Genomic DNA, 25,510 nt, shown 5'->3' on the forward strand with positions numbered 1-25,510 from the left:
TACCCTCAACTGACGTTCCTCAGGAATCTTGGCGTCCCGGATGTACTCCCTGAGATCCTTAAGAAACCCCTTCGGCGTGGTATGTGGACCTCCATTAAATTTCTTAGGCTGGTCCTCATGTAACTTGATCATGTTAATAACGTTTGTGACCCCTGAGCCTTGAGATCGACTGGTATCTACATTCGAGCTCTGACCGTTATTATTCACATGATTGATATTTGGCAATTGACCACTGAGGTCAGAGTTAACAGCTGTCGAGGTTTGACTTAATACTTTGTCCACCTTGGACTGCATATCTACCACGCTGCTAATCCAACTGCTCACTTCGCTCTTAATGAACCCAACTTTCTTGTCTGTCTCTTCCTGGGCTGACGTGATTTCCCTTATGTCCTGTTCTAAACTAATTTGCCTGTCGTTGAATTCCCTGGTATGTTCATTTTTCATTTCAACTAGCTCCTCTTGAATTTCTTTAATTAAAATTTCGGAGTCCTCATTAGCCACTTGGAGTTTACTAATTGCTTCCTCATTAACTTGCAACAGTTTCTTCTCCATGGTTTCGGTTTTTGACAATACCTGACTCTCCAATTCCACACTAATTTTATCTACCTTGTTGTTCAGTGACTGAATGTCCGCAGATAATATTTGACGTTGTTCCTCTATTATGGTTAGCGTTTTCCCCTTTTCCTTATCACTGGAGATCCGCATCTCTACGACCTGTTGTGTAATGTCGTCCTTAAATTCAACCTGGCTGTCGATCAGCTGCTTATGCGCCGCTTGGCTTTCCAGTAAATGCTTGTCAAGTTCCTTTCTCATCTCATCCTGACTATCACATAACCGACTGTACATGTCGTGGCTTTCGTCAAAACGCTTGTCCATATCGGTTTTTAAACTGTCATGGATTTTGGAAAACTGTTTGTCGAAATCGTTCTTTAAACTGACCTGCACTTCCGCAAATTGTTTGTCAATTTCATCCCTAATTTCCACTCGGCTATCATCAAAACGCTGGTTGAGTTTACCTATCTCACCCCTAACTTCCTCTTTAAGTTCGGTGCACATAGTGTATGTCTCACGAACTACGTTCTTCAATCCAGCCTTCAACTCATCACTAGACTCTTTACACCTAGCCTGGGTATCCTCAATACTACTCTGTAACTCCTCACGAGTGTCTTTCAAACTAGACTGCAACTCCTCAATCTTACCATCCAAACTTTCATTATGAGCCTTCATGTCCTCTCTCAAATTCTCACTCTGGACTTTCGCGTCCTCCCTCAAACTCTCATTATGAACTTTCATGTCCTCTCTCAACTTACTATCCAAACTATCTATCTTACTATTTAAACTCTCATTGTGAACTTTCATGTCCTCCATCATCTGCCTTAGCAGATCCACGGTCACCTGACCTTCCATCTCACAATACCACAAAGAATACAATAATGAGTACGCTGGCTGTTGATGCAACCAGAATACTCCAAACTACTAGGGAAAGAATTCACTACCTACTGCGTTTTCACATACAAACGCTGTTATAATTTAATACCGAAACTGACAACATTCCAACAGTTGTCTCATAAAATCTTGTTTACATGGCTGGTATCACAAACTTGTTTAATAAAAAGAAAATTCTAAAGTTAATAAGTTACTCTGGATAAATATCCCAAATAGTTTCGCTTCCGTAAATTAAGTAAATAACGAACATGTTAACGCATAAACTTTGAATGTAATTCAGCGTTACCACTTCCAAAATTTATATTGGCAACATGACATAAGCTTCAATAAAGCTTTAAGTAATGGTTTCCTAAAATGCATTGTGACTGTTATTATTATTATTATTATCTAACAAGTAGTTACGCTCCTCATTAAACGTGTTAATATCTAGCACTCTCATTGGGCATAATTCGTTTAACTGTGGCTCAGCCATACTTTTCACCCGCTTGTATTATTTATAATGTGGCTTAAGCCTCAACATTATTTTATATTTTTCTAACATTTATTTTCAATGGATAATTTCATTATCGTTATCGTGACATCATATCGTTATCGTGACTTTGGGCTCCTCATCGTTATCGTGACATTAAGGCCCCAAAGTTGATGGCGCCACTTCTACTGAACCCTTGAACTTACCATTCCATCGTTGGTCGGCCACGGCTGCTATAGTAGAACAATTTAGAACTCTTAAATCTTGGGTCGTTGCGGGAATAAATTCGGTCACGATCTTAACCAAACGATGGGGTTCAGAAGAAAGCCTAACTACTTGAAATGAGGAGCAAAAATGTGCTTACTAACTTTTATTAAACTGAAAGAGCACGATAACATCGTTAATTTAATATGCATTCTTGCCACAAAAATATAAAAAAATTTAATTCTTGATTTTGAAAAGTTCCAAACACAGTCACATTACATAACGTCACTTCGTTTCTTCCAATGTCGAAGAGTTGCTTCAGAGAAGCTACTATGTTAGTGGACAGCGAAACTGAAAAACTGAAAAAGGGAAGACCTGAAAACCGGGCACCTATTATTCCAAACGAGAACTGAGAGTTAATCCACACGATCCGTGGAAAATCTGACTTTCAACAAGTAGAACGCCTGATTTTCTCTTAATTAAGGTTATCCACCAGTCAAATACCCTTCACGGATACGGAACATCCGCCGAATGGACCCTTAATCGAACCAAACTGACTATCAGTTGCTTTGGATAGGTTGCGAAATATTATGGGAAAGCATGGTGTTCACTACAAGTTAATGGCATCATTCACAATTGAAATAAAATTCCACCATGTATTTGTCATTCATGACACCCTTAAGTGACACGTTAATCCCGATGCTAACTGTGCATCACCCAAACAACTGTTCGGAAGGAACCAACAACCACATGATCCGGGAGGATCTTACGTTAAGTCGTTCTAAAGGAACAAAACTGCGAAATGCAGGAAACACTTACTAATCATGCATTTAGAAGAAATGCCAAACACTGAAGTTAATCAAAAAGTGAAAAGTCACTTGAAAATATTATTATTGAACCGATTTTCAGGTTAGAAATGGGTTTATTATGCTTAATAAATTTACCAGTCCACGCCAAAATTTACTACAAATTTAAGGAATTCTTTCCCTTGACAACAATGCTACCAGTACAGATCTCTCCATTTACTGTCTGTCCCAACACACTACTGGTAAAGTGATTACTTACTTACTTACTATGAATAAGAATGAAAATACGACAAAATTAAAAATGATATAAATCACTGGCTGACGAATCGAAACCGCATTCGCAACTCAAGTCTCATTCTAAAACGCTGAGTGTCAATATGCACACCATCAAACGAAAACGGACGTTAAAACGAGAAACAATGAAGTTCAAAAAAAATAAATTAGCATCTCGAAGTCATACAGCTTAACACGCACGAAGAAACACAGTAAAAATATTTAATCTAGATCGGGTCGATGTCCCGCACTTGGACAGCCCTCGTTTATCAACAACAGTCCCGTTATCTCAATGAGAGCTTCGCATAGACCCTCTACAATAAATCATATCGTACTGTAACTGCTACCTTCCCCCAGGCCACTTCACAAAAGAAATAAAAGACAGGAACATCTAAACCGAGACTTGAGTGTGTACAGCTACCATCCCAGACCTATCGTCGGGCTCACTTGAAATCTGTACACCCTAAACCTAATCAGTATATACATGATGCCTTCCAAATTCTATCGTCGGGCGTGACCTAGGACGTCTCATCATCAATGACTCCAAGAATAAACACGTGACGTCCTAAATCTATCGTTGGGCGTCAAAGTGGGTCGCACCACGTCTCCCTTAACATATCAGGCGAACCGCAATTTCCAACAAACCTCCAACAGTAACACTGAATCTGGTCAGACAAAAAATACGCACGACGGAACTACGTCTCTTATCAAAAGAATGCAAGTCGAAACACGGTAAGTGCCTACCTCTCGAAAAAAAAAAAATACAACAAGTGTCTACCTCATCATAATATGTGAACTCAAAAATAAATAGACGTGACGAACGATTCTCCACCTCGAACACAATCTCAGCCTGTGCACTGAAGTGTCAGGGCTGCCAATGAAAATTCCCAACACACGTTTCCCTTTTAGTGGATGCCTTCAATAATCATCACCATCACATTCGAAATTCGCAGATCGCCTATCCTCAATTCCAACCATCTTATCCATGACCTCTCCAATGAACAAATTAAATATAACCCGACCGTGTGTCCAAAGTGCTCTTCAATCCGTGAGGCCGTACCTTATCTTAACAAAAATCACTGGATGTTTACTACCAAGACCTTTACATTTTACTAGAGTCGTTTTCACTTGGAATCGTTCTATAAATTTACAATGCTTCACATCATAGTCGTCTCAAGTTCGGATTGATTGCGGAAAACAATACAGCCTGTTTCAACACAGCCTGTTCCTAAATACTTCCTCTACAAAAATACAGCTTGTCTCAACACTCTTTCTCCTCGCTTTCCAGCGGTATCTATCTCGTCTCCACATACATATCAATTCATCGCTCTCAATTCCTTTTCCTTCAAGATCCTTTTTCATACATCGATCCCCTGGTGAAAACGACAACCATTATTAAGCACATCTCTGACTTTACTATAATTACAACTTTCGAACCTCAAAAATCCAAGAGCACGCATCGACCTTTCGCAACACTGGTATACACGATGTCTCAAAATTTCCTTCCCATTAATGACTGTGACTCTAACAAATTTCATTGACATTATCTAAATATGCTTACGATCCTTGTAAAAATAACTGGTTAAATGCAATTTGACATAGAAGAATTTCCTTATCCCGCGGTAGACATTATTATTATTATTATTATTATTACTATTATTATTATTATTATTATTATTATTATTATTATTATTATTATTATTATTATTATTAACCAGCATTTCTGAATGCAACTGACACCTGAGATTACAATATTCGCCACGACAAATTTACACTTATAACGTTCACAAATCCGTACTTTGAATGATGTCTCATCTCAACACAAAATTTTAAGCGTCGCATTTTACCGTTCTTGACATGAAATTTACACACTGAAAATTTTCACACGCTGACCAAAATTTACAACGCCTTTCGCCTGATAATTACGCATATCACCCGACAATCATCTGGAAATTTGGTTAGGACAGACAGTAACTAACTACTAACTACAACATAATATAAAATAGACAGACCTGCACATTGGTGACATTCTCAGCATTCTGATTGCATCATCTCCAGCAACCTCGTACTTAGCCCCTCATTTTCACAGATAACATTTTCATATTTAAAAACTCACTCATCCAAACACTACCCTTCACACACACACGAGATTAAAATTACCATAAATAATGCATTTTCTTTGTAACTTGCACCACGAACTTCCCTCGTTCTGCAGTCGGCTATAACTGTCTGATGCGTCTCCCAGAGTGGTTTCTCTCCCCGTTGTTTCAACAAGAACAGGTGTTCGGCCGATAAGGGAATCGAACTATTTTGAATCGCTTCCCCCAGACCTTCTTCACTTACAAGAGTACAGGAAATGATAAAAATAAAATCTGCTGTGTATTTTTTCAACCAGCCTACACCTTCCCAGTTCGTCTGCAAACGTTCACAGCTTCTCCAATTCACTTTTCTTCTTACTAAATATATGGACTTTAGCCACGAACATGTATTGAAATATTGTCGGTCAATCTGGCGCGAAATTCTAATGACGACGGGCACGAGCTCCCGCGGCCTCAAGTTCCAGATCGACACTGCAAAATCTACGGTGGGGGGTTTCTTTTATAATTTCCGGAAGGACGCTATCCCCTCTATGAGTCTCGGTGGTGTAATCTGCCAAATTTGCTTCTAATAAACCGATTTTGATAAAACTTGTCCCAGAACTCCGGACAGACTTGCACTTATGTTAGGTGTTAATTTTATAATTTTTCTACACTCACAACATGAGAAATAAATTGTTTCTGCCCGTGCGTTTCGCGCGTTTTTCTTCTGCCCACGACCTTGGCACGTGTAACTAGCTCGCTGTTCTCACGCTAACACACACTTGGGCTTAACTGCATCTAAAATTTTCCCTGGTGTCACTACCTCCACAGAGGGTATATGAATAATTTTGCTTATTTATTTCTTCCTTTACTATCTTGTCAAAATCCCTCGTTGTGCAGAATTCATTAATTTAGAAAATTGTCGGGCACTCGAGTTCCACCGAGGTGTCCCGGCAATCCACGAGCTCGCCTTGCGGGAACCTTCCCACGCAACATCGGGCTCTTGGGAGCGCAAAATGGCTGCCCTCAAACATACAGTAGTTTCTGAATACCAAATAAATATTTGGGAAAAATAAAAATTTTTCTCACCGTAGAATTATGGGTTCAATATGTCTTTCATGAGATCAAGTTTCTTCTCTTAATAAGAACCTTCCTTGCTCGAGCTAATCTACAATTAAATCTTTCTTTTCCGGGCAATTTGAAATACGCGCCAGTGACTGCATGCGAAGGTGAAAGGTCTTTTTCTATATATAAGAACATCCTAACAGCCAGAAAGCATTCGATGACCGCAGAAAATTTGGAAAAATATTTAGTTATTAATTGAACCTCCAAATGATAATTAGAGGTTGAATAACAACTGAACTTTTAACTTATTTCGGTTTTATTTCCTTTTATGTGCACAAGAATACATCAAATAAAGCTTCGATATTAATTACATATTTTTATTTATTACATATTTAACTACACATGTTGTCGATTTTAACTACATATTGAACCCTTTTGGTCCATACTGAAGGATACCTACCTTTCTTACCTATCAGCAAAGTTCTTGAGATCTGTCTCTTGGGTCGTATCGGGTTCTTCGTCACTTACTGAGGTAAAGGTAGGGTTCAGTAATTCTAATCTATCTACTCAAATGAAAGGTTTGTTTAAAAAATGTTCCTATTTATTCAAGTATTTCATGTAGCATTTCTGCTTTGTCAACGGTATCATTTAACTCAATTGTGTCCACTGGACACCACAATTATTTCACATACAGGATCAGAACACTGGTGTGAGCCTTTGACGTAACTGCCTGATGGGCATCCTTACTAGAAACCATTGTCTCAATTATTAATTAAAGAAAGGAAAGTCTGGAAAGGAAATCCTTAAATTCGGCTTCCATGTGAGACTACATGTACCATCATAGTGATTCTTTATGGTCCAGACCTCGTAACACGAACTCTGGAATCTGGGTATAATTAAGGCAGTCCAATCGGTGTGTGTCACACAGTGGTTATACGGCATGGACCCTTAATTGAATCGATGTGACCTGCGACTATGTCATAGACCGACATCTAAACTTCTAAGTTACTTTAAAATCATTGTGGATGATGACCGCAAGGAAAATGACGTTACAGTGGCATATGGCCCTAGTTTAAGTCGCTGAGGTTGATGACCCCCTTGACCATCCAATTTTCTAAGCTGACGGCTAAACACTTAAGTTACATAGGTTGATTACCAAAGTTTCCACTTTACTATCCCCAGCACATTTACTGCTCCATCAATCAAAGTTAAATAATACAACAATAGCAATGCTCACAATACTTTGTGGCAGTAAAATACATTACCTTCGGATATGTCCCCTTAATCGTTACGTTAACATTTACACATTCCCCAGAAAACAAACTAAGATTTCCAGAATGCATCTCCAAGTTATTCGCTTGATTTAAAGTTATTTCAAAATGCGGTTTTCACTGAATTTAATAATTAAATACATTTAAAAGATTTAATGAAATCTTAATGAACAACAAATTCTATCTCCGCGGACTAATGATTTCTTCACAAATTCCTACGCAATTGTGAAGTAAAATTTTTAATCCTGTGATGTTTATCTGTTGATTCCGATAGCTGGAAAAGAACTATTACATCATTCATGTCCAGTTTATATCTTGTTTTATGACCTCACACTTTAAATCTAATCTAACCCTAGCCATTATTAACACTTGGATAACCCTAATAATTTACGTACAAACCAAAGTAATTCACCGTATAATGTAAGCCACTTACAATGTCATATCTCGTCATAACATTTTATAAAGTTTGCGCACCCCTCACAGACAAACAATCATCACTACCATCGCTCTATATTTTGGACGACCCTGAATTTGGCTAATCTTGTTTATTATACTCTAAGTTCGTGGTCTCAAATGCACATTACGTTCCCAATTAAACAAATTTACAGTATCTAATAACACACACGTTATTCCCGGATGAAAATTTCAACTAAATCCATCATTTAACGTTATCCTCTGCCGAGAAATGCAATCTCAATTCAATGCGTAACACACACTGCATGTTCTGTTATCCCAGCGGCGAACCCCTATCAGCTGACGGCATTTCGCCCCAACACTCGCTTGGCAGTGATACGAGACATCTGTTTGTTTTACCTGACTGGCCTCTCAGAATGCAACCTTTAAACTCTGCCGACATAATTAAACAAATACGATATTCTGACCAACAAAATGCACATAGATTATACTTCAAAATGCCCACACTAATTGTACACGTCGCTAATTAATACCGCCATGGATTCCCTACTTCTACTTTCCATCCCCAAACATTATACAAAATATTCCTCGGGCTTCCACAAGTCCCGGCTTCATTGACAGGTCTCCAACACCTGATTCAAAAATCTCATCTCGATTCACACGACAAAACTAGCCTCTGTTTCCCATACTCCCGACTATCACTGACAAAGGAACTGGAATAAAATCCTTACTAGAATCCACGACGTCTAATAACGCACAGTGCTTTAATAATGAATAACTTCGCATAAAATGATATCGTATTTTAATAACTGGATTTTCATGCAAATGACTGTAAAATTCTACTAATTTTTTTTATTGTCAGTCAGACACAGTTTAAATGGGCCTAGAAAATGTTTCACTCCGTGACTAAATTAATCACACTATACTCTCACCCGACAGCGCGCTTCCACTCGATTGAAAATGGATAACTATGGATTTCTTATATTATTTACGTCAAAATTCAGACAGAGAAGTTTTACGTCGAATGACCATCTTAATTTGACATCACAAAATATAATTAATAAACACACGGAAATGACGATCTACATTGGACGTGATATCACTTCGAAACCCTATTTAATAACTTTTTACAACATCATACGGCACTCGCAAGACTTCAAAAATTTATCCAAGTGGCAAATAAAACAAATTACCCTTTTTCGTCGTATTCTAACATTTAAAAAAACCACATAGGGACGACCAACTGCGTCGTATATACTCCCTTCAATTACACATATTTTAGACATCATGAAACAAGATATAATAGGTGGTAAGGTGGTAAGTCACATACCTTAAGTTACGCCATCGTTCATTATTGGGCTCACCTGTGACCCTGGCATTTTTATTTAGCCATTTTTACATTTTTCGCTGTACAGATCATTTTATTCTTCCGGTTTCCTGGAAATAAAGCATGAAAAAAAGAAAATGCCCTTCACTTGTTCTTGTTGAGCGCACACGGTGGACTGTAATTATTTCCGCACACGAATTACTTTCTTTATCCACTACAAATTTATTCGGTCCCTTGACCGTCCTGTTTGGTACAATTATTTCCACTCAAGAAAAACTATCTCCACATGGAGTCAAGACACCAGCCACAACGACTAAAATCTGTTGGTTGGACTTAGTCTATTTTTGTCGTTCGATTTTACAGAGCAGCTCAAATCTCTGTCTTCAACCTCGTGATACAAAATGCAGGGGCTTCATCACGGCGTCACTTCTTATTTATAGAAACTTCCCCCTCTCTCCGGGCATCTCCCCTTGCCTCCAAGAAAATTTCTGTAACTTTTCTGACTTAACTAAACTGTACTTACAAGAGTTTTGAAGGTGACTACACACTTGCTACATTTCCGGCGGTAGTGTTCATGGACATTTAAAATTTATACATATTCAATTAGCTGGATAAATGACGTCATTTGATAGGCACTATTTTATCGACTTGGCTTGGGCACGCCATACACACGCGCTCTTCTGAAATAGTTCACAAAATGACTTAAGATTCTTCCGCCGTTGACACGTGCGATTGACGTCACGTATCCCAGAGCGTGGGACAGAAGGCAGCCACCCCCTCGCCACGTGTCAATTTCGTGCTATCAAGAATCGAACTTCTTATTCCAATTGACAATTTAATACATAATATTCTTACGGCACAAAGGTCATGGGTTCAATATTTATGTACATATTTCTCATTTTTATATTACATATAATCCGGGCTCTAGTCATTACTCAGCTTCCACTCTGTTAAAGCCATGGATGAGACTGGGACTTCGGTGAGAGCAATATTTTGTTTTGGCCTGTACCAGCAGACAGACGGAAAAATATTGAATCCATCAAGAAATGACAGGTTATGCGTGTATTCATTTCATTAATAATAATAATTTCGTGTGGCTATTTCTAGCCGAGTGCAGCCCTTGTAAAGCAGGGTAGGCGGCATCTGCCATGTGTAGGTAACTGCGTGTATTTGTGATGGAGTGTTATGTGTTGTGTGTGAGTTGCAGGGATGTTAAGGACAGAACAAACACCCAGCCCCCAGGCCATTGGAATTAACCAATGAAGGTTAAAGTCCCCGACTCGGCCGGGAATCGAACCCGGGACCCTCTGACCCGAAGGCCAATACGCTGACCATTCATCCAACGAGTCGGACATTCATTTCATTAAGAACGAATGACAAAACATGAAATTAAAACGATTTTATGATACGACAGTCGCATTCTTTCGTAATATGAAAAGAACCAAAGTCTTCTCCGTACAGACCCGGAAGGCCCTTGGAGGAGTGGGAGGTAAGGGTTTCCACTATCCGTAACCTCAGCGCTAAGTGGGGTAGAGTGGTTTTCTCCATGCCCAGCCGCTTTTGCCTCCAGGATTTAACCTGGTAGGCCTATACATTGTTGCAGGTACACGCTGAGTGAACCTCAGGGCCGTGTACATCTCCACACGTGGAACTAGTTTCTAATCTTTCTACTTCTTGACGGGGAATTGAACCCACGTCCTTCTGTGTGAACCGAGTACGCCATTACCACTACAACTACACAGGCCTTTCTTCCGTAATGTCGTCTCTAAACTGTCATACTGTATTTAAATTTAACAGTTTTGAGCTGTCCGTTCTAAAGTGAGGTCCTGATAGTCCTCTGTGAAAATTAATTAAGAGCCTCTGATCTATGTTGTATATTAGTGTCTATTAGCCCATTTTCTGTACTCTATTTTTAGCGGCCCTGGCTGTACTGAGAAGTGGGCTTGTCTCATTCCATGCAGATGTTCTCCCGAGACGCTACGTTGCTCGTGTTTCATAGCAATTTGCATCTGTGATGTGAGACTCATTTAGTTTTAAATGGTCCGCGTAATGGTAGTGCTTATCATGGACATATTTCACATGGGACGTGGTCCACTTGATAACTGCAAGGTCATCAGTCGCTTTAATAGCAAGGCGTTGGATATGACAGGCAGATACGAAACAACTAAGAGGTAGAGTAGTAACCCGTGGTTCGTCATACCCTGAGAATATCTTACGAATAGCGCAAAACCGAGCAAGTTGACCACTCGGTTTGGGTCACGTAGCTGTGATCTTGCATTCGGGAGAATGTGGATTCGAAACCCCCTGTCGGCAGCGCTGAAGATGGTTTTCCGTAGTTTCCTATTTTATATTAGACAAATTAAGACTACGATCGCTTCTTTCCTAATCCTATTTCATTGTTGCCATTATATCTGAATGTGTCGGTGTGACGTAAAACAAATAGCAAACGAAAAAAGAATGCTCAAATAAGGGTTTTGTCTGTTCACTCCTCAATGGCGAGGGGTTACTACTATCAAAAATGCTTTTCTGTAATTTACCATTCCATTCCAGTTGCATGTCTAGATAGTGCGTGACTGCACTTTTCCAATGAAATGAAATGAAGTAGCGTATGGCTTTTAGTGCCGGAGAGATCCCAGGACGGGTTCGGCTCGCCAGGTGCAGGTCTTTTGACGTGACTCCCGTAGGCGCCCTGCGCGTTGTGATGAGGATGAAATCATGATGAAGACAACACATACACCCAGCCCCCGTGCCAGGGAAATTAACCAATGATGGTTAAAATTCCCGACCCTGTTGGCAATCGAACCCCGGACCCTTGTGACCAAAGGTTAGCACGCTAACCATTTAGCCATGGAGCCGGACTCTTTTCCAATAATAATGCCATTTCTCCCTTCAGTTGCTACTCATTTTAGGAGACATAAGGGTGTCAGATTTTTTTTACAAGCTGCTTTACATCGCTCCGACACGGGTAGGTCTTATGGCGACGATTGGACAGGAAAGATCTAGGAGTGGGAAGGAAGCAACCGCAGCCTTAATTAAGGTGCAGCATCTGCCTGGTGTGAAAATGGTAAACCATGGAAAATCATCTTCAGGGCTGCCGACAGTGGGGTTCGAACCCACTATCTTCCGAATACTGGATACTGGCCGCACTTAAGCGACTGCAGTTATCGAGCTCGGTGTGTCGGAATTGTATCTCTCAGGAGTTCTTTAGCGCGCTGAAAGTCAACGACACGGAGTTGTACAATTTAAACATCCTCAAATGCTACCGACCTTGGCCGAGATCAAACCCACGATCTTAGGAACAGAAAGACAACGACTAGTAGACAACACATCTGATATCAGCCTTCTTTTCCAGTTCCTTGCTTCACCTGCTCTACTTCACATCGTAAGGAGACCCTATCAAGGTTCTCTGAGTGATACGCATCTCATCCTCTAATGCAACATTTCTCAAACTGGGTTGTCAAATAAAACTGTTGCTAAATGAAAATAAAGAAACGTACGTCAGGGCCGGTCACGAAGAAGCGGCATCGATATCGGCTTTGAAAGAAGCTTTCTCGGTAGTAGAAGTAAAGGAATTTTATTTCCCCATGAAAAAGTATATCTGGAGAAGAGTTCAAGACTTGGGCCTTGTGCGTGACTACAAGGATGTTTAAGTTCCTACTGTCATAATGTTTCTCAAATCTGGGGATGTCTGCAATGGTTGGTCGGAGATCTACTCTCGGGACCACGGAAACTTGAAACTAACAGAGTTCTAAATGAAAATTGGTTGGAAAGCTGGAGTTAAAAGAGAGGAAGATCCTGAGGAGGATATTAGGACCAATCAGAGAGGAAGGAGGCATTTACAGAATCCGCCATAATGATGAACTGTGTGAACACCAGGAGGACATCGTCACGTGTATAAGAAAAAGGCGCCTGCCCTTTTATGGACACTTGGCCCGTCTGGATTCCGAAAGACTCACCAACAGGATATTCACAGTAATAGGAAGAGGCAAGGCTTCTAAGAACAAATGGATCACGTCAGTTAAGTCGGTAATGGAACAACTAGATATCCCATTGGGACAAACTCATGACCGAATACTGTTCCGTCACTCCAACTGACACGCTCTTTTCCCAACGTCCCTTACAAGTAAGATTACTGGAACTAAGTGGTCAGAAGAGAGAAAGCTGGCCCATAGTCAGCAAATGAAGGAGTATTTGAAGAAGAAAGCAACAACTTTACCGAAGAGTAGAAACGAGCCCCGTGGTCTTCAGTAGGCCTAACGATAAAGAAGAAGATTAAACAGCATGTTTGGAAGTTTGGTACGTGTGAAACGAAATGAAAGTGAAATTTGACACCTGTCAATCAAAAAGATTTATGGTGGATCGCCGCTCCAGGTAAAGACAGTCAACCGGAGAACCGCCCTCGGACACTCCCGGTATTAAAAGCCATAAGCCACTTCATTTCATTACTGAAGTGTTGTCGTTCAGTGTCAAGTAAAAATTGTGTGGGGAAGGGTTGTGTTGTAGAAAGTTCTGTCGCTGCAAAAAAAAAGTTTATGATAGCTCCAACAAGTTTTACACTGGCTGGATGACTAAACCAGCTCCATTCTCATTTAATGAAGGTTAGAACAGGTATGATAAGAATGAAGGGGTAGAGGAAATGACTCATACTATGTCGAGCTTTTAACCATAGTGCAGGGTAGTTTGGCCACTACCGGGCTGAGTGGCTCACCCGGATGAGGCGCCGACCTTCTGACCTTAACATGGCAGGTTCGATCGTGGCTCAGTCCGGCGGTAGTTGAAGGTGTTCAAATACGTCAGCCTCGTGTCGATAGCTTTACTGGCACGTAAAAGAACTCCTGCGGGACTAAATTCCGGCAACTCTGCGTCTCCGAAAACCGTAAAAGTAGTTAGTGGTACGTAAAGCAAATAGCATTATTACTATTATTATTATTATTATTATTATTATTATTATTAGTTTCGCCGCTGGTTTCGCACATTCCATGATGGTCGCTTATTTCATTGGTCGCATACGTCTTTTCGCTATCACAACACACGATTGCTGTATACTTGGCTCGACTCCAGACAAGACCGACAACTCGCGCAAGCAACTCACGTGACGTCTGCGCACACTGCACTCTCAGGTCGCGACTCGTACCTGCCTACTCATCAGTCCACACAATACACCAAGACAACATCAACTACTACTTTTCGAGGCGAGCCCGCTTTTATATACCTGCTCATGAATTTCTAACATATTCGGGGTGCGGCCAGAGTACGAATGTTCTACTTTCGCCTTGCAGAAAATTCACGGAGACACCAGACGGAACGGACAATAGAAGCAAAAGTCGTCACGTGCCCGCAGGCTGACAGGTAGCTCCCCAGCCAGATTCACTCATTCCTTCTAAGTAATACCCTAGGGGCTCTAAAAGGGCTGTCGCATTAACACGTAACAGTATTAAGCCCACCTGATAACTTGTGTTGTGCGTGTAATTTTAAGACCGAGCAAGCGGCTCTGCGGTTCGGGTCACGTAGCTGTGAGCTTGCATTCGGGAGATAGTGGGTTCGAACCCCTTTGTCGGCAGCCCTATCGTCGCCACAAGACCTGTCGGTACAAACGTAAAAGAAATAGTAAAAAAATAACTAAATGCAGGAAATATAACCCTGGTATTTAATTTGTCTACCATTCCAGCACGTGTTTCCACTGGGTGTTGCGAAAGTCATGCTCGATATGAATTCAATCAGTGCCTATACCTAAACCCTCGCACCCCTTCTGTGCAATAATAATTGTTACGGGGATACCGTGGTTTACAGAGGTGAAAGAAGGTGCGGGCATGAATGGATGGATATAGAAAAGTCAGAAGATTAATTTAAAACTTTAGAAATGGAGCTACATTTCTTTCTCTGCTTTTTTTTTCTTTTCTATCATAAACTTTACTCTTTGCAAAGCAAATAACAAATCAGGTACAAAACTAGCTCGTTGGCTAGGGTAAAATTTTTATTAAAATCAGGATAATCAACTAATAACCAATTAACAACCTGAGCTTGAAGCTCCCTAATTACAAATTTTACATGAGCACTATTGCTCCTTTCAACCAACAGTCAAGGAGACGGATCTCCCAAATTTTACATCAGTGGAGGAGCGTCTTCGCTCTACAAGTTTACACTTTAGGAGACTATTCTCGAAATTGACAAGTTCCCGGCCTATCAAAGGCACAGCCTACATTTAACAAAACAAGCAGTATTCACTGTCTTTTCGGCTCAACAGTCTAATTGCCTTAAAATGAAATTAATGAAATTGAGTTTAACAGGAGTAACAAGTACCCATTCTACATGCCTTTGGTAAAGACAAAAGGTCATAGTTACTGGCCGAAAAGAAAAATGTTAGGAGGCGAACACTTGCATTTTTTAATTCACATGAAATACATAAAACCCTATTTAGGCTTACAGCCCGACGTTACAGAGGCTAAGCCTGTACTACGGAGGTGACTACATGGAGAGAAAGTCTACAAAATTAAGAGATAAATTTAAAGGTTACAGAATCATAGTCACCTCAATATCAAGTTGAGAGGGAATACACGATCGTTCCTCACTCTTTATTCCCTAAGTTCGAGTAAGTTCTTTAGGCTTGTTTGAGAATGTACATTAAGAAATACAAGTTACATTGCAAAAGAAATTTGAAACCTTCCCCTCGAGCTAGCTTTCAAAGACTATTACGTTGTTAAGCAGAATCTGCCATTACCTTGAGCTGGTAGACCTCCCGAAAATGGACGAGGGAGCCGTTTTTCCTCCGCCTCCGCTACGAACACACTCGAGACTGGAGCGATCACAAAGACAACATGGCCCGAAATGTGCTAGCTTTTATAGTGGAGAGGAAGAGTCCAGATTTCTCTGGGTCGAAACCCTGACACACACTCAGTTTTCATTTGACCATCAAATAAATATCAAAAATCGTGACTGGTTATTTAAATAAATGTACAAATTTTCTCATTGGTAGAAATTTTAAGTTGGCGGGAGGAGATAGAAGTTTAGATAACTTTTGAACACCAAAAACGAACTATAAACAATTCAGTTTAGGATACCTTGACATACAAAATTACTTTGAAAATTAATAGTTCATCTTCACCCCAGAGGGCGCAACGTAATTTGATAGTAGCGACATTTGTCGTAAGTTGATAGTAGCGACATTTGTCGAAAAGGTCTCATTTCACGACTGAGTCATGTGGAATATGTTAGTCAGTAGGAATTTGCAAGTCGTCTAGCGACGTGACAGTACGCCTGTGTTTGACTATCATTGAGGTGGCAAGAGCATATTCCAAGAGTTCAGAACAGTGTTTGTAAGTAGTACGGGAAAGATTCTTTCGGGTGATTGGGGTGCGAATCAACTGATAAACCCATAAACTTTGAGCAGACAGAGACAGACTATGATATCACCTAGATTCATTCCAAGAAGTATTTTAGGATGCCATGGTAGCCATAATCTTAGTAGCTAAACCACAGGTAGCTCGGTAGGTAACAACAGTTATAAAGTGTTACCAGGCAACCGCCGTAGTACCGATGTACAATTGAACAAGTTGACCCAGCCGCAGAACCATCAGATCTGGTACGAGGATACAGTGATCGATAGTAGCGACTGGACCAGATTAAAGGGGGGGCTGATTTCTGGATATCCTATATCCATGGCCATGATCGTGTAAGAAGGATGGCGCCTTCCAACCTAAGGCCGAGTAGCAAATACCATTTTAATTATGTAGTATTCTATGTAGATACTTAGAGGGGTTATAAACAATTCAGTTTAGGATACCTTGACATACAAAATTACTTTGAAAATTAATAATTCATCTTCACCCCAGAGGGCGCAACGTAAGTTGATAGTAGCGACATTTGTCGAGAAATGTCCAAACTTCTTGTACCAAACAGCTTGACGACCAAGTTATAGATGACCTTATCATCATCATCATCATCATCTGTTTACCCTCCAGGTTCGGCTTTTCCCTCGGACTCAGCGAGGGATCCCACCTCTACCGCCTTAAGGGCAGTGTCCTGGAGCTTCAGACTCTTGGTCGGGGGATACAACTGGGGAGAATGACCAGTACCTCGCCCAGGCGGCCTCACCTGCTAAGCTGAACAGGGGCCTTGTGGAGGGATGGGAAGATTGGAAGGGATAGGCAAGGAGGAGGGAAGGAAGCGGCCATGGCCTTAAGTTAGGTACCATCCCGGCATTTGCCTGGAGGAGAAGTGGGAAACCACGGAAAACCACTTTCAGGATGGCTGAGGAGGGAATCGACCCCCCCCCCTCTACTCAGTTGACCTCCCGAGGGTGAGTGGACCCCGTTCCAGCTCTCGCACCACTTTTCAAATTTCGTGGCGGAGCCGGGAATCGAACCCGGGCCTTAAGGGCAGTGTCCTGGAGCTTCAGACTCTTGGTCGGGGGATACAACTGGGGAGAATGACCAGTACCTCGCCCAGGCGGCCTCACCTGCTAAGCTGAACAGGGGCCTTGTGGAGGGATGGGAAGATTGGAAGGGATAGGCAAGGAGAAGAAGAAGAAGAAGAAGAAGAATATTTTATCCGACTCCTCAGCTGGGTCAGTGTAGCGGCCTTCGGTTCAGTGGGTTCCGGTTTCGATCCCCGATGTGGGCCGGGAAGTTTGGCCATGTCTGATTAATTCCTCTGGTTCGGTGCATAGGATCGTGTGTTCGTTTTAATACACACCACTTCATATACACAATACATCACAGTGCGGACCACATAGAGTTGGCGTCAGTATGGGCATCCGGCTGTAAAAATGGATGAGATCTACCTGTGGTACCGACCCCAAATAATTGAGAAAAGGTGGAGAATAACATTTAAATGGTCAGGCAGGAAAGTAACATCATTAAAACTTCTGAATCAAACGTCCTTTCCTTCGATTGGCGAATACTAAATGCTCTGCCGGGCTGAATGGCTCAGACGGTTGAGCCTCTTGCATTCTGACCCCAACTTGGCAGGTTTGATCCTGGCTCAATCCGGTGGTATTTGAAGATGCTCATATATGTCAGCCTCCTCTAGGTAGATTTACTGGCACGTAAGACAACTTCTGCAGGACAACATTTCGACACCTTGCCGTTTTCGAAAACCGTAAACTGTAAATTATGTAGTGGGACGTAAAATAATTAACATTATTAACTAAATGCGCTTTCTCCAAATGCTTTAGATTTGTGATCGAGAAAAATTACACAATTACAGAGACGATCATAGCCGCGGTGTATAAGCATAGCGGTGCAAGTATACAATATACCAATTTGTAGAGATGAATATGACCATGTTATACAAGTTATTGAGATAAACATCATCGCGACATTGCCTTGTCCTAGAGGCAAACATCGCAGTGATGTACAGGTGTATTGTACTGGCCAAGTCATAGAGACGAACATCTAAGCTGTGTTCTGTCCGGTTCTGGCGGCCTGCGACTTGGTATTTATTCTCTCTCTCTCTCTTTCCTTTTATTCAATTCTCGACCTGTCCCTGACCTACCCCACAGTATGAACCGGCCGTAAGCGCCCTGTTGTTGGGGCAGGCTTTGAGTCGAACGACGTTCTGTTCTTAAGGTTGCGTACTATTGTGATGCATCTTTCCTAGACACCTCCTGACTGCCACTGTAGTTTTTTCTGTACTTTCCCGCAGAACTAAGAATTGTCTTATAATAATCTCCCATATTATAAAGTGCTGAAGCATCACACCTACTTGTACATATGACTGAGTGACTCAAACCCCACTGTCGGCAACCCTGAATGCGATTTTCCGTGGTTTCCTATTTTCACACCAAACAAATGCTGGGGCTGCACCTTCATTAAGGCCATGGCCACTTCCTTCCCACGCCTAGATTCTCCTATCCCATCGTCGCTATAAGTCCTATCTCTGTGGATGCGACGTAAAGCCAATTGTCTACTCCCTTACTTAAGTAGAGGGGCTGCCTGGCCGAGGCGGTAAATGCGAGCTCGCTTCGCCCGGAAGGACGTGGGTTCGAATCCCCGTCAGGAAGTCGTAAAACTTAAGAAACGAGATTTCCACTTCCGGAGATGCATATGGCACTGAGGTTCACTCAGCCTGGACCAAAAATGAGTACCAGGTTAATTCCTGAGCGCAAAGACGGCCGGGCGTAGAGCTAACCACTCTACCCCATCACGTGCCGAGGTTAACAATGGTGGAAGCCTTTACCTTTACCTTCCATTCCTCCAAGGAACTTCATGGCCTGTACGGAGATGACTTTGCTTTGCTTACTTAGGTAGACTGAGAAAGTCAATTGGGCAGTCCAGAGTTTAAGTGCGTTTAAAATATATATATATTTGTTCGTAGCGTCGACCTCTACATATCTTTTGCCACTACTTTAACCAAATGTTAGGAACCTGCGTGTAAGTGGAATTGCGGGAGCGTAAAGTGTTGAATGTGAGGTACGGTAAGCATGACACAAACACAATTAAATTAAATTATAATTAAAAACCCCTGACCCAGCCGGGAATCGAACCCGGGGCCGCCGGGTGACAGGCGGACGCGTTGCCCCCTACGCCGCGGGGCCGGACTTTGTGTTAGAGCAGTGGTATTCAAACATTTTGGTTGGCGTACCCTCCAAAATCCAATTGTTTTATCTTCGTACCCTCGAAGTACGAGCATATTGCGATTATACCAGAAATAACAAATTATTACTTCTGGATACCAAATAATATTAACTGCCGGGCGAGTTGGCCGTGCGCGTAGAGGCGCGCGGCTGTGAGCTTGCATTCGGGAGATAGTAGGTTCGAGTCCCACTATCGGCAGCCCTGAAGATGGTTTTCCGTGGTTTCCCATTTTCACACCAGGCAAATGCTGGGGCTGTACGTACCTTAATTAAGGCCACGGCCGCTTCCTTCCAACTCCTAGGCCTTTCCTATCCCATCGTCGCCATAAGACCTATCTGTGTCGGTGCGACGTAAAGCCCCTAGCAAAAAAATATGAACTATAATGATCATCATCATCTTCTTCTTCTTTATCTGTTTACCCTCCAGGGTCGGTTTTTCCCTCGGACTCAGCGAGGGATCCTACATCTACCGCCTCATAGGCAGTGTCCTGAAGCTTCAGACGCCGGGTCGGGGGATACAACTGGCGAGGATGACCAGTACCTCGCTCATGCTGCCTCACCCGCTATGTTGAACAGGGACCTTGCGGGGGGATGGGAAGATTGGAAGGGATAGACAAGAAAGAGAGAAGGAAGCGGCCGTGGCCTTCAAGTTAGGTACCATCCCGGCATTTGCCTTGAGTCGAAGTGGGAAACCACGGAAAACCATTTCCAGGATGGCTGAGGTGAGAATCGAACCCACCTCTACTCAGTTGACCTCCCGAGCCTGAGTGGACCCCGTTCCATCCCTCGTAACACTTCTCAAACTTCGTGACAGAGCCGGGAATCGAACCTGGGCCTCCGGCGGTGGCAGCTAATCACACTAACCACTACACCACAGAGGCGGACATAATGATCACCTTTCCGCAGCTTATTCTGCTTGCAGGGTCCCTGCACACACTGAGGCTTGACAGAGTTGTGGCCGGGGATTTAAGATCGTATGCTCTTCCTGACACCAGTGGATTTTCAAGTGAAAACCCACTCCAGCAGAACCGAGAATCAAAGTACGGTCGCCGGGATGACAGGCAAGCAGGTAAGCCGCTACACCGTAATGTTCCTCAATAATTAGCAGTACTATTTTGTATATATATCGTCGCTGGGCAAAGGAAACCTCGAAACTCCTTCGTAGAAAAACTTTACGGAAGAAGCCCAAATCTGAGCGGTGATTAATGGCCATTGTCAGTGCTTAATGAATGGAGTCTATGTTCCCTTCGCAGGTAACGCGGCAAGTCTTCACAAGGCAGATGGAGAAACGTGGTTTTCTCATGAGTTTTCATTACCTAGCAACAATAGCCTATATATATAGGGTGTATCAGAATTAAACCGACTAAATATAATCAGGGATGCTTTTACCGTGTTTGTTACGCCAGAGAGCCAGCCGCTGCCTATTGATGTGCGTCAGAGGAGGGAAGGGAAGAGATGGGAAGTTTTTGCTAGTTGCTTTTACGTCGCACCGACACAGATAGGTCTTATGACGACGATGGGACAGGGAAGGGCTAGGAGTGGGAAGGAAGCGGCCGTGGCCTTAATTAAGGTACAGCCTGGTGTGAAAATGGGAAACCACGGAAAACCATTTTCAGGGCTGCCGACAGTGGGGTTCGACCCTACTATCTCCCGAATACTGGATACTGGCCGCACTTTAGCGACTGCAGCTATCGAGCTCGGTGAGATGGGAAGTGCGAAGGGGAAGACAGAGGTAATGCTCGGTGCGAATGCACAAGTTTCTCGTTCATTTCGCATAATCGCTTCCCAGGCGGAGTAGGCAGTGTACAGTTTGTTCTGCACAACTTGACTACTATGCGAACTCCGTAGAAAGAGAAGATGAACTTGTACCAAGAATAAAGACAGCTGTCCAGATTGTTCGCGACACCACGACACATCCTGAACAGAGTCCAAAAATTCACTACTTCACCGTCGTGAATTGTACATGGAAGTAAGAGAGGGACATGTTGAACATCTGCTGTAATCAAACCATTGGGCGTATTGTTTCCTTCGTTCAGTATTTCATTCCATTTACGATGTTGTGAGTGAAGGAATACACAAACGTGGGGCGGCAACGTTGCATCTTGGAGCACGTTAAATTAATTAATATCGTGTGGCTATTTGTAGCCGAGTGCAGCCCTTGTAAGGCAGACCCTCCGATGAGGGTGGGCGGCATCTGCCATTTGTAGGTAACAGCGTGTTATTGTGGTGGAGGATAGTGTTATGTGTGGTGTGTGCGTTGCAGGGATGTTGGGGACAGCACAGACACCCAGCCCCCGGGCCAAAATCCCCGACCCGGCCGGGAATCGAACTCGGGACCCTCTGAACCGAAGGCCAGTACGCTGACCATTCAGCCAACGAGTCGGACAGCACGTTAAATAATAAAGCACGTTATTGCGACGAGAGGTGAAACGATCTGGTACATTCCTTGACTAACAAGTGTGTCTTAATTAACGTGTGTTCTTGTACTGTGTGTGCATTTACAACGAACTGTGGATATTGCCTGTAAGAAACAAGGACAATAATGTGCGAGTCGAACGGGCAACTTGTGCATTCGCGCGGAGCATTCTCTCTGTCTAGGGGCTGCCTGGCCGAGGTGGTAAAGGCGTGCTCGGTTCGCCCGGAAGGATGTGAGTTCGAATCCCCGTACAATTTAAGAAACGAGATTTCCACTTCCGAAGGTGCATATGGCCCTGAGGTTTACTCAGCCTACACCAAAAATGAGTACCAGGTTAGTTCCTGGGGGCAAAGGCGGCCGGGCGTAGAGCTAACTCCTCTACCCCATCACGTGCCGAGGTTAACAATGGTGGAAGCCTTTACCTTCCACTCCTCCACGGGCCTTCATGGCCTGTACGGAGGTGACATACACACCACTCCGCCTACCTCCCCTTCTCTTCCCTGAAGCACGGCAGCGGCTTTAAGTCTGGCACAGCAAATACGACGAGTTCGTCAATTTGAATCGCGCGCTCGGAAGCAACAAAGTAAACTCAATTTCTCGAAAAGAACAATTTTCTCCGCCAATCCGACTGCGAAGAGTTTTGTCGGTATAGTTCTGATACATCCTATAATCATCATCATCATCATCTGTTTACCCTCCAGGTTCGGCTTTTCCCTCGGACTCAGCGAGGGATCCCACCTCTACCGCCTCAAGGGCAGTGTCCTGGAGCTTCAGACTCTTGGTCGGGGGATACAACTGGGGAGAATGATCAGTACCTCGCCCAGGCGGCCTCACCTGCTATGCTGAACAGGGGCCTTGTGGAGGGATGGGAAGATTGGAAGGGATAGACAAGGAAGAGGGAAGGAAGCGGCCGTGGCCTTAAGTTAGGTACCATCCCGGCATTCGCCTGGAGGAGAAGTGGGAAACCACGGAAAACCACTTCGAGGATGGCTGAGGTGGGAATCGAACCCACCTCTACTCAGTTGACCTCCCGAGGCTGAGTGGACCCCGTTCCAGCCCTCGTACCACTTTTCAAATTTTCGTGGCAGAGCCGGGAATCGAACCCGGACCTCCGGGGGTGGCAGCTAATCACGCTAACCACTACACCACAGAGGCGGACTCATCCTATAATCAAGTATTATTATTTAAGCAACAGTTACTATTGTACTAGGCCTATATACATTTACGGAGAAAAAAAATGAAGTGAATTTCGAAACAAAGTGGTATATAAAAATAAATCAAAACAAGTTGTTATTGAAAATGAGCTGGCTCAATTGTTTTCTGAACTGATTATCGAAAACAGATAGGAGGTACGATAAATTTGGGTACCCATTCGGGCGAGTTCGCGTAACCATTCGGGTGAGTTCGCGTACCCCTAGGTCCTTTTCATTTTCTTTTCATCCGCAACAGCAGAAGGCAGATTTTGAACCTCTCTCGAAGGATGTTTAATTTCTTGGCAGAGCCGAGAACCGAACCCGCAATCTCTTAGTTATCGGTCTGTTAAACCGATAGACCTTGGAAGTGGCACGCATGCTTTACACGCTGTGTAGAACTTGTTGATTTTTTTTTTTTTTTTTTACAAGTTAGAAATCGAGGAAGCCCTGGCTGTCATGGGCAGTAAAGGATGCATATAAACTCTGATATAAAGGACTGGTGAAATGGAAGCATGTGTGTGTAATTGTGTCTCATGTTAAGAAAACTGTAATCTGTAGTTAAGTACAATAAACGTGTGCAGAATCATAGTTTAATGTCAGTGCGTTCTTGTAATGTGTATTCGATTTTCCATACTGCAATAATTACTAACTCGCTTACACACGCTGCCAACGGCCGTAGCCGTGTTGAAACACCGAATCACGTGAGATCTCCGAAGTTAAGCAACATTGGGCGTGGTCAGGAGTTGGATGGATTGCCACACGCTGTTTCGGGGGTGGGGGGGTAAGGGAATGGAGGAGCGGAAAGGAACTGGCCACCCTACCGCACGTAAACTCCGGCTCAGGAACACCTCTGCGGAGGTTCGGACCTGCCTACGGGCAGTATAACCCTTACCTTACCTTACACACGCTGTCAGGTTAACTGTTTGGACAGTGTAACTTCAGAAGTGTCCGACCCCGCGGTGTAGGCGGCAACGCGTCCGCCTGTCACCCGGCGGCCCCGTGTTCGATTAACGGCCGGGTCAGGGGTTTTTAATTGCAAATGATTGGGTGTTTGTGCGGTCCTTACACACTCTACACTTCTGCAATTCCAATTACACACAGGTTCATATCATACGTCGACGCCCCTAACAAATAGCATTTTACAAATATTTTTTTTTTAACTTCAGAAGTAGTCATACAAATTCCGATAATTTGACGCACAAACTATCCAATCTATACCCTCATGTTATTCAAAAGTTTGCATTAATATTTTTCCCTGTGAAAGATTGTTTAATTGTTTATTATAGTTCGTTTTCTGCGGTCTTTCCTTTTACCTTATGCGGATGATCGGCTAGCGTATGTAACAGGGCTTTTCTAGCCGACTGTTCAACTCTCTTCACATTAACTTTTTTCGTAAAGACATTATACATGGCACACAATCGTGCACTTTTGCTACTAGCCCCCATTGACTCCCATCCAAATTTTTCTACTATACTTCTAGGATTGAAATCATTGTGCATAAACCTTTCAGCCTTTCGCTGTACCACTTCTAGTTCATTGATGAATCTATTTGGTATGGGTCCTATACGGATGCTCCACATTCCAGGACTGGCCTCACGAGCGCCTTCGCCTCGGAGCTGCTGCACTTCAGCATCCTCATCACGAAGTGTAATGACTTGTACACTTTAGAAACTACCCTCCAACGTGACTGTCCCATTTTAGATCTCTTTTTACGTGGATTCCTAGGTATTTGAATGAGTCGTTCTCTACAAGAGCACCGGGCGAGTTGGCCGTGCGGTTAGGAGCGCGCAGCTGTGAGTTCGCATCCGGGAGATAGTGGGTTCGAATCCCACTGTCGACAGCCCTGAAGATGGTTTTCCATGGTTTCCCATTTTTACACCAGGCATATGCTGGTGCTGTATATTAATTAAGGCCACGGCTGCTTCCTTCCTATTCCTAGGCCTTTCCTGTCCCATCGTCGCCATAAGACCTATCT

The sequence above is a fragment of the Anabrus simplex genome, chromosome 2 (genome assembly GCF_040414725.1).
Source record: "Anabrus simplex isolate iqAnaSimp1 chromosome 2, ASM4041472v1, whole genome shotgun sequence".
NCBI classification, from domain to species: Eukaryota; Metazoa; Arthropoda; class Insecta; order Orthoptera; family Tettigoniidae; genus Anabrus; species Anabrus simplex.